Raw genomic sequence first — 10541 nt, 5'->3', positions numbered from 1 at the left:
CAAAAATTCTTGTGTAGAGGGAACGTCAGGAGTAGAAGGGACGAGCCTTTCTCGGAAGCAACTGACTTTGCTCAATCGCTTTCGCACTGGGATTATTAGATGGAGATTGGAATTTAGCAAGACTTATGCTGAGTAAAAAAATTATGAATCGCATAGTCAGTCATTATCCTTTGCTGATACCTTCAGGAGAATCGAAAAGACTCAATGGAATTAACGAACAAATCAGCGAGTTTTTAAGCGATCTTTTACACGCATTTGACTGCGTTTCTCATAAAATGTTGGCCGAAAAGCTTGAGAGATATCCCAAGTAGCACAAATATGTATATAATACGTATAATTTACCTACCGGCATGGTATAGCTTTTGTATACAATCTGTATAGAAATGTATACAATACAGATTGTATCTGTAAATATGTCCCACTTAAATATGTATTATTTGCATATTGTATAAGAATCCAACTACAGATATGATACATATTATACATCTGTATATAATCTGTATATTTTGATAGAAATTGATGCATACCTTAAATGTATAAAATACATATTTTATACATAGATGATACATATCTGATGCCATATTAATAAAAAGTGGCTCAAAATACAATTGTCATAAAAATCAATATATAAAATTATATACATTGATTTTTACTAACAGTTTTCTTTGAAGGCATTTGTTATGGGAGGTGAACTATGTGTTTTGTGATTTGTCAGGTAAATACCTAATTGATCTAGTTTAGGGACAACCTACTGCTGTTCAGTAGTTTCATCTGAAGCAGGCCCGTAGGACCTCGGGGTACGGATCACATCCGAAGCTCCTAAGGTGAACCAGAGGGGCCCTAGTGAAAGTCTAGAAGGGGAAAGAGCACCTATTACAGTTACTACATCATTACAATACAGTATGCAAAATGTAATGTTATATTGTTGGTGTAGGCTAGCTATCAGCATTTATTTTCATATCATAATCAAACCAAAGGATGAGAGAATTATGTAATTTTTGTAGACTTCCTTAAAAATGGTAGCAGCCACAAAAAAACAAATGATTTTACCCTTAAAGAATATGTGTTTTAATGAAGTAGGGAAGATAAAGAATATGGCAACTACCTTAACAAATATTAGACCAAGACAGCTTTAAATTTTTTTAATTATCGTACATTGAAGATTATTTGAGAAAAACTTTTAAATTACCTTGTTGAGAATAGGTACCACTTAACAAGCATTTTGGATAGTGCATTTATTTGCATAAAAAAGTAAATAATAATATGTTAATTATTATTTTAGTGTTTATATTACCAAGCATTATTCAGCTGATAATAATTAATAGTAATAACTAGCTTGAATGTTAAGAAGATTAAGTTGAAATAGTTTAGAAAAATAACCTATTATTAATAATAATACAGTATGATTATAACAACTGAAAGCGTACAAAAAAATACTAACTCACTTCTCACAACTGATGAATAATTTCTAGTTTTTTTAACTGAATCTTATTCTTACATGAAAATGTTGTTTTTTTAGTTTTCCATTTTCCCTGTTGTTTATTTAATGTGAGAAAACAAGAAGGCTAGGCTCAACAAATAATAATAGATTTTGTAGTAACTTTTAAGACCTATTCTAAATTGTGCACAAAAAAATACTTGCACAATAAAAAAACAAAAAATAAATGCACAAAAATACAAAAAATGAGTAAAAATATTTGTTCAGATGTAATCACAAGTACCCTAATACATTCAAGTATAAAAGTTGTTTTTATAAAATTGTTTCTGTTGTTTATTAACACACTTTTTAAAGGAACATATAAATGAAACAATGAAGAAATGTCAAGAAAAAACTATTTAATTGATCATCTGCGGTAGGCCTAAATTTTTATTTTTGACATAAATCCTTGTTCCTGCTTGGCGTAACCATTCGCTGGTTTTTTCTCAAACGTTGTGAGATCGAATGAGGACGGGTGTTGTTGACGAACTACACCTGAAACAAAATTCACACTTGTGTCAATGTCTGTATTCCTGTGTATAAGGTAATATTAGGGTACGCACAAGATTCACGCTTAGAGCAACATATCTTTTGGTAATCAATCCTTTGTTTTCTTGATGGCAAAACTTAGATTAATTCATTTTTAACGTTTTCATTTTTAACATTTTTTTAACACGTTTAGTGCTGACTACATCAATTGATGTAGTCGCGACACGAGCGGCCTACATCAATTGATGCAGTCGCGACACGAGCGGCCTACATCAATTGATGTAGTTGCGCAACCCCCACTACATTAGTTCAGTATGCGCTCAGCCATTGCCGGGGAACGTTAAAATCGTTGCTAGCCCGTAGCTTAGAATGTAAGCTTTATTTTGGTGTAGGTTGGTACTAAAATTTCCTGTAAAATCCCGTCTGACAATGCTTTTGTACCGGTTTTGGGGATTTTCTCTCTTCAAGCCATATTACAAAGCCACTGACTACTGATCCAGGCAGTGCTGCTACCTTTGGGTGTTTTAGGGAACTACGTTCAATCTCGGGGTAACGTAGTACAATCGCCGCTGCTCTTTTGTTTTTCGTCAGATTGAAATATTTGAATGCCAATTGCGTTTGCTGTTGGAACGGCACCGCGCCGGGGCTTCGCCGCCATTGGCGAGCGCCTGTTGGAATGCCTGCCGCACTGAACGTGTTAAGCAAAATCGTTTCTTTTTTAGCTAAACTAACAAGTTGCAATCAAGAAATCAAAGTATTGAAGAGGTTTAAAGAGTACAGTGCAGAAAAAAAGGATAGGTACGGTACATTCTACAGACAAAAAATTTGTTTAACATCATAAATTAATATCATATAGCCTATGATTAATTAATTATAAGATGATAAATTAATATAATTAAAATCCATTGATCTAGCCCCTGAACCTTTTTATTGACTAATAATTGTTACGTAACTTTACGCCATACTGCTAAAAATGTATGTAAAGAATAACAAGATGTTTCGCCAGAATGGCATTTTCAAGTGGGGGTATGAAGTTAATGTAGGCTACTGTATGACGTATATGTACATACCAATTATTAGTTACCTAAATAATAAAACTTATGATGGTAAAAACAGGGTTAAAAAATAAATTACTTACTTTGGTTGAGTTGACTTTATAGAAAAATAAATAAATGTCAAATATAGGCCTATCATTGAAAGAATAAATAAAAGTAACATCATAAACCAAATGTTAAAAACTTACGGCAAATCAACTGCACCAATGCAGAGTTCTGCAGACTCCACTTCTTTCCTCCTCTTCCTTCCCAACTAAATTCTCTCGCAAGCTCATTTTTGAATAGTCTTTCAAGGATCCGTCTTGTTGAGTCCTCAACACTGGCCCCGCCAACCGTGCGAAGATAACTGACCTGAAACACATTATAAAAATGCTTAACTCTTCAACCTCTATTACTATTATATTAGTTTAACAAGTCTGGTGTTTTATAAAAAGCTTTTTTGTTTAAAAGTACGGTATGTTATTATTTTCAACAAGGATGGCAGAAAAGTTTAAGTTTACAAATCTGTTTGTAAGAAGCTTAGATTATAGGACCTTCATTTATAATAAACTAGTGTAGGCCTAGCCTACATGTTGCTCGAAATCGGGCAAATGCAAAGAAGTAAAGTAGTGTATTTGGGCCCAGCATTTAGAAAAAGAAATGTTCGAGATTCCATACATTACCACCGATACAATGATCAAACAGATTAATCATGAAAAGAGTGGTACCCTAAACAAATTAGTGGGTCTCTCTGCCCACCGCCCCCACCCAGCTCCCGGGCACCCCGCATTGCGGGCCCTTCTGTTACGCCACTGAAAATCAACGGGCAAATTATATTTTATACACAATTGACTGTGAGTTCAATTCTTAAGTTTTTCCCTTAGCAGGTTCAGCACTCCTCTTTATTTTTAGGTTAAGTTATATCTACACTCGGGGGTAAGTTCAGGCCCGCGGTCAGTTATGTGATACGCTATGGGCCCAAGTCATAGTTGCGCTCATAGCCCCCCCACCCTGCCGACATTGATTTGAATTCTAAAATGAATATAGACATTTTATGAGTTGCTCGCGCATCTGCAATATAGGCCTAACAAATATAAGAAGACTCATTGTGTTTACTTTTGATTGTTAATTGAATTACCCGCTTAGTAACTAAAAACGTAAACCATCAATTAAAGTTTAACTGTTACTTACATACCGTACACACTTATATTTCCAATGGTGCGTTCTTAAAAGTAAAATTGGTTTAGTAGTAAAAAAGTGTGAATTTAAACATAGTTTTAATTTATATAAGTTAAATTGCAAACATTTAAAACTCCAAAAAGTCAATACCGTAAAATGGCTGGTTTTTTCTACATTTTTTTTTGGCCAACTCGTCAATAACTTAACGTCATCAAAGTTCATTTTCAGATTTACCTACATCACTTTCTGTCATTTAGGCCTAAATGATTTTAATGACCATAAAAACTAGGCTACTTATTTTAGGAACTTTTTGTAACACGTTTACCGTACGAATCTTTTATGTCGCCCTCTTTCTAAACTCACTGCCACTTGGTTTTTTGCTCATTTCACAGAAAAAGGGTGTGATATTACAACGTAAAATAACATTCTTCAAACGTAAATAAAATCATAAGCAAAAACACGGCCAGTATCTTTACTTGCTAACAAATTGATACTGTAATAAGTTTCTCGCCATTTGACAAAAGCAACTGACATTGAGTATAATGAAAAAAGGACATAACAAATTAATAGCCTACAAATAAAGACAGACGATTAAGTATAGTTAATGATAGGCCTAATATGCAAACAGTGGCAGTGATGAGTCATGAGTGGAAGACGAAGTGAGGAGGTTTCAGATATTTTCCAATTAGTGTCTGTTACTAGCGCACCCAACAAAACAAAAAAAAACTCTTGCGCCCCTGGACCAGGGCCCATTTTTAACCGCGGTACTGGGTAAGTTAAAACTTTCATCCCTAGATCTTAGAAAGACAGCTGTGATGTCATAGGCATATTTGATATACATTTTGATAGCGTTGTTACCCTTCAAAGTGCCATCTATAAATAAATCGTACCCTAGGCTATTATGTGCCAAGCCTTGATAAAAATTACTCTTGACTTATGCAAACTTTCGTTCAAGTTTATTACTAAACGTAGCTGCGATGTTGTTTTATAAGTTAGACCTAAGTTAATCGTAAACAAAAAAAAAAAAAACATACCGGTAGCTAAACCTAACCTAACCATAACCTACTGATCGCAAATGCGGCACCTTAAGTTATTTGTTTGACATTTCCTTTCGATAGTTTTGAAGGACGTAGGCCTAATTATAAAGCTGCAGCCTTCTGGGGTTACAGTTCCGCAGAGAACCTGCGATCTTATTAAGTTATCAGATCAATAACGATTTATCAATAAATTTTTTTAAATATTAACATAGGCCTAGGCCTAAGTTTAGGCCTATTTAGTTAACTTTAACCCTCCGAGTGTCCATAGTTTAGGCCTTAATGTCCACCTATTTTTGGCCCCTTTGCAAGGTTTTATTAAAACGGATCTGAGAAGCTTAAAACAATGTCAATTCTAATGTTCTATATACCATTTTGTTTGGAAAATCATGGGCTTCAATATTATATATAAAACATAAGGAACATTTTTTCAAAAAAAAAATTTTCAGGTAAAAAAAAATATAATTTCGAAAATTTTCAAAAAAAAAATAAGTTCGCGCTCAATGAAATTGTATAAATTATAGGCCTATAAATATTTGAAAATAGCCACTTTGTTCTAAATTTAATGAGGATTACAAATATATAATCATATAGCGAGGTAAGTTATCAATGAATAAATAAGTTATGAGCGAAAAACGGATTTCAGTACATAGCGTTTAGCTAAGAATGCATAGCCTAACCATAGCTAGGAATCTGGCTGATAATTTACATCAATATCACTAGGCTACCTACTTCTTCAGGATCATCAACCAGCACTTCAAAACCACTTAAATCTTCTTATAATGCACCACGTATTAGGTACTTTTGATTTTTAACACTAAAACAATGATAAACGTAATAAAACACATCAGTCATCGGTCCGGGGGAACCTAGCTGTTTACAAATACACGCACGTCAGCTGTCTGCTACAATATTTTCGGAACTAAAATGAATAGTGCTTAGAGACAGACCTCTGGAGAAAGCTTAGAATATTACGGAAAGAACGATACCTAACTCGATCCAGTTCAATCCGATTCAGTCAGTCATAGAGCCTTCGCCGTAAACGATGTTTGTGCGTCATAAAAGTGACGCGTGACCCTACACAAAGTGTGTTGTGCGTCATTTTTATGACGCGTGACACTCGGAGGGCTAATATTGCATTGACTTTAATTTTCCCAGTTAGCTTATACTTAAGTTATAGGCCTAAGAGGCGAACTTTATGTTTTCTTTTGTTGCTTTTTCATTAAATAGGTTAGGCTATATTTTGCTAGTAAGTTACCGTCTCAGGCTATATTTTGCTTGTGGTTAAATATGCTTAACTTATAGGCTAGTTAATATCGATAGAAACGTAGGCAAAACAAATCATAGGTCAATTTGATGTTTACATTGGGAAGAAGAATAAACATTTAATTTAACTTACCAAAGATATTTATCATTAAGTCATCCATCTGTTCACAGATCACAGGTTCTCTTCGGAACTGTAAGTTAAGTTACCCCCTTCTGGTCTTAAAATATTCATCTGCCTACAAGACTAGGCCTGAATTTTAACATAAACTTACCAATTAACATCATTTTTAGTCTTAACTGTAAGTTAGGCCTAGGCTAACTTATGACAGGTTCTAAGTAACTTAGGCATAAGTTTAGCTACGGTATTTGTTAAGTAGACCTAGGCCTAGCTTGTCTCCAAGCTAAATTAGTTCAGACCAAGGACATATTGCAATGAATTAGGTCTAGGTTATCTCCTGAAGTTGGCTTCCTTAGTTTTGTAAACTACAGCCTAATTTTTCCCTAAAGAGCCTCCATCCGTAGAGTTTTTAAGGGGTTAGGAAGGCTAACTCAATTTGTAACCTATTTCCACTTATAAAGTATTTAAATTAGATTACCACCATTCGAGTTATTAACAAAACATATGCTAAATCTCTTAATAACTTACAATAACGATAATAATTTGTGTAACTTACCTTAACTCAAGTTAGTCGAATCGCCACTGAAGTTAAAAAGTCGAAGATGTAACGCAAATCTTAAAGAATATAAAGTAAAAAGTAACTAATAGACCTAATTAATAAGTAAATAATAACAAAACAACGAATTGTTCACGTGTTACACTGAAAATCAGAAGTAGATGCTCTAGTCTAACTAAACACAGCCACAAGGACAACGTTTGTTGTGAGTTCGAGTTGTGAGACAAAGACATACAATATGGCGGTGGCGGATCGGATCGGATGCCGACCCCCGCTGTTTTGCTCCCATAATGCATCAGCGAACATCGTCGAACCTAAGAAAACGCAGAGACTCGGGTATCTCGCGCGGAAGAATATTTTGTTCATCATCTATGAATATTATAGTACAGTATGTGTTACAAATACATTTTACACAGGATGTTGAAAAAATGCAGGGAAATAAATACAACACTACAATTTTTTTCGTATTTTTCTATTGATATAAAATACATATATTATCTGTATCATCAATACCTTTACTTATTTTACTGCATTCTCCAAAGTTAATTTATGCCCTCAAAACAACATTTAGGTGAAAATTTACACTTTGTTTCTTCATTTTACAGTATTTTATGCAAAATTTATTTTGGATGAAACCGTATTTTCATATTGGTATATAATATGTATATTATCTGTATCATTAATACATATACGTTGGTTATACCTTAATCCCGAATATTTACGTATTATATACATTGCTTGCTACATGGGATGGAATCAGAGGTACTGCCTTGAATCTATTAAAATCGTATTTGTGTCAAAGAAAGCAGGTGGTAGATTGGAATGGTTGTTTTTCATTCTCTTTGAATGTAATTCATGGAGTGCCTCAAGGGTCAATACTTGGCCCTTTCTTGTTCATTGTAGCCATAAACGATCTGTACTACAAGGTATCAGGCAATGTTATATTTTATGCTGACGATACAACTCTTTTTTCAAGTCATTCAGACTGGGGAACAGCTAAGTCCTCAGTTCGTAACCTGCTTGATACTGCTTCAGCATGGTTTCGAGTAAACAAATTGTCTCTTAATGAATCTAAAACTCAAGAAATTGTTTTTAGCTTGTGTACAAACTTAGATGGAAATGAACCTGTAAAGCTGTTGGGTTTCACACTGGACCCTCAGCTCACTTGGGTGAATCATATAGACAATCTGTGTGTGAAGCTTAGCAGGGTCATATACCTTCTGAGACGCCTACAATTGGACAATCCTTCTGAGTTTGTCAGGCTAGCATTTTTTGCTTTTTTCCAGTCCCACATACTCTACGGCACTAGGCTGTGGGGTCACTCACCAAAGGTTTATAAAATTCTTCTCTTGCACTTGCAAAAGCGAGCGCTGAGGGTGCTGTGTGGATCTCATCATCTTGCACACTGCAGGCCTCTATTTAAGGCCTGTCAGATTCTGACTGTATACAATGTATTTATATTTCAGTGTCTTGTAGCGATTAAATCAAATGAGCATGTTTATATTCTCAACTCAAATGTGCACAACTATTCCACTAGAACTTGTGGCAACTTGCATGTATCTAGATGCAGGCTTGACAAAGTACTGAAATGTTTTCCTGTTGCAGGTATCAGATTTTATAATAGAATACCAATTCAGGTAAGACGGCTGCCAAGTCAAAAATTTGCCAAAATCATTAAAAACTGGCTTTTAGAAAACCCATTCTATAGCCTAAGTGAGTATAACGAAGCAGATTTCTCACCAATGACGATTGGACTTGAATAAAGTGATTTATAGCAGCCTGTTCTTGCATGGCATGTTTGGTATAAATCTTTTTTACTTATTAGCGAATTTCCCATATAGGGAATAAGCTATTACCGTAGTACTCATGGTAAGACCTGGACGCGGGACCGATTTTTTTTATATATATTTTAGTGTTTCTGCATGATGTTTGTGCATGTTTTTATTTCATTATTATGGACTGACTATTGTACGTCAAGAGGACCCAAGAGGATTATAATTTGTGATCTAGCCTATTACTTAAATGTTGAATGGCCCAATAAAATTTTGATTTTGATTTTGAAAAATTTTGATTTTGAAGCATCGCGAAGGGAAGCTTCCCGGATGCTATTAGCATTATAGCAGCTGAGAATTCCATTTGCTTGGACACCATGGTATGGAAACTAAATACTAGAAAAGGCCTACTACTTGCTCTCATAAACCCAAATTTATATAGAGTAAGATACTGTAACTGTTAGATACTGTTCAATGAAATGGCGACCATTCATAGTAGGTATTTTAAGCCAAGTATGAATGGAGATGAGTGTAGGATGAGTGGTGCGATCTTGTAGTCTTGTTAGTGACTAAGACCGACATTCCTTAGACACATTTGTTAATTAATAGCCCATACAGCTAATGGCAACTAAGGGACCTACAGCGTATAGTGGGATCCGAACCACATTTTTCCTTGGTATATACGAATTGGTCTAATTATCAGGATAGTAGGCCTACTGCGGATAGTCGTAGTAAGTACTCACTCGTGCGGACGTTAATCCACACCAGGGAGTATCGCATCCACAGTGCATGCCTATAAATATCCACAATTCGTAACCTCCTAGTAGTGTAGCTGGATTACAGGACGTCGCCACCCGTATCATCTGCATTGTTTTAAGAGTATGGTTTGGTGAATAAGGAAAATGCTAAGGGGATGAAATGTAAATAGCAATTTGAAGTAAATTAGTGCTCGTTTGTTATAACTAAATGTAACTTAATTTAGGTATTAATTGCTAAAATGACAATACAGTACAACATTTCTTTTAAATTGTTACATTAATCTTAAATATGACTACATTAGATTATTTATCCAACAAATTAAATGTATTAAATGTTATATTCTTTTTGTGACCAAATTTAAGTTAAAAGTGTAAAGAAGCATTATACCAAAGACAATAGAATTATATACCATTCAAAATTTGTTTTCAGAAAGGATTCAAAGTGCATTATCCATCAACATAATTCATATTTAAATATTTCACCACTCAGACATAACATGTTTAATTTTCCTCGTTACGTGTTTTTTTATATTTTTATTATTATTTGAAAGAATTCAACACTCTAACAGACGCTCTTGATTTCAGTTCGTTGACATTCTGGGAATCTCTGAAAGCATCAGTGTTGATCAGAGTTATGACTTGGTCTGCAGTAAAGACCATTACGATAACCTCGAGATGATTGAGAACACAGAACCTTCAGTCCCAGTATCGGCATGGGATGTCAGATAAATAGAATACGTGGAAACGACATCACAGCCAAGAGCCAACGTCCGGTTTGTGGGTACTTTAATATAGGAAGTCATTATTGACTTACTAAGAGGGTTTATTATTTTGCTTCACAAGAAGGTTGAATAGTCA

At 34.6% G+C, this 10541-nt stretch overlaps 1 long non-coding RNA gene across 1 annotated transcript; it reads right to left on the bottom strand.

Annotated features, from left to right (window-relative positions):
• Positions 1-1819: 1819 nt before the first annotated feature.
• Positions 1820-7321, bottom strand: LOC129003994 (uncharacterized). Its single transcript, XR_008491666.1, has 3 exons — positions 7154-7321; positions 3210-3372; positions 1820-1972 (listed from the first exon to the last, which is right to left on the bottom strand). It is a non-coding gene; the product is annotated as an uncharacterized LOC129003994 (long non-coding RNA).
• Between the last annotated feature and the right edge of the window lie 3220 nt (positions 7322-10541).

Source organism: Macrosteles quadrilineatus, unplaced genomic scaffold, assembly GCF_028750875.1.
Source record: "Macrosteles quadrilineatus isolate MER2022 unplaced genomic scaffold, UCM_ALF_1.0 Scaffold_9__3_contigs__length_116548681, whole genome shotgun sequence".
Classification (NCBI taxonomy): Eukaryota; Metazoa; Arthropoda; class Insecta; order Hemiptera; family Cicadellidae; genus Macrosteles; species Macrosteles quadrilineatus.
This window is presented reverse-complemented; position numbering and strand designations above follow the sequence as displayed.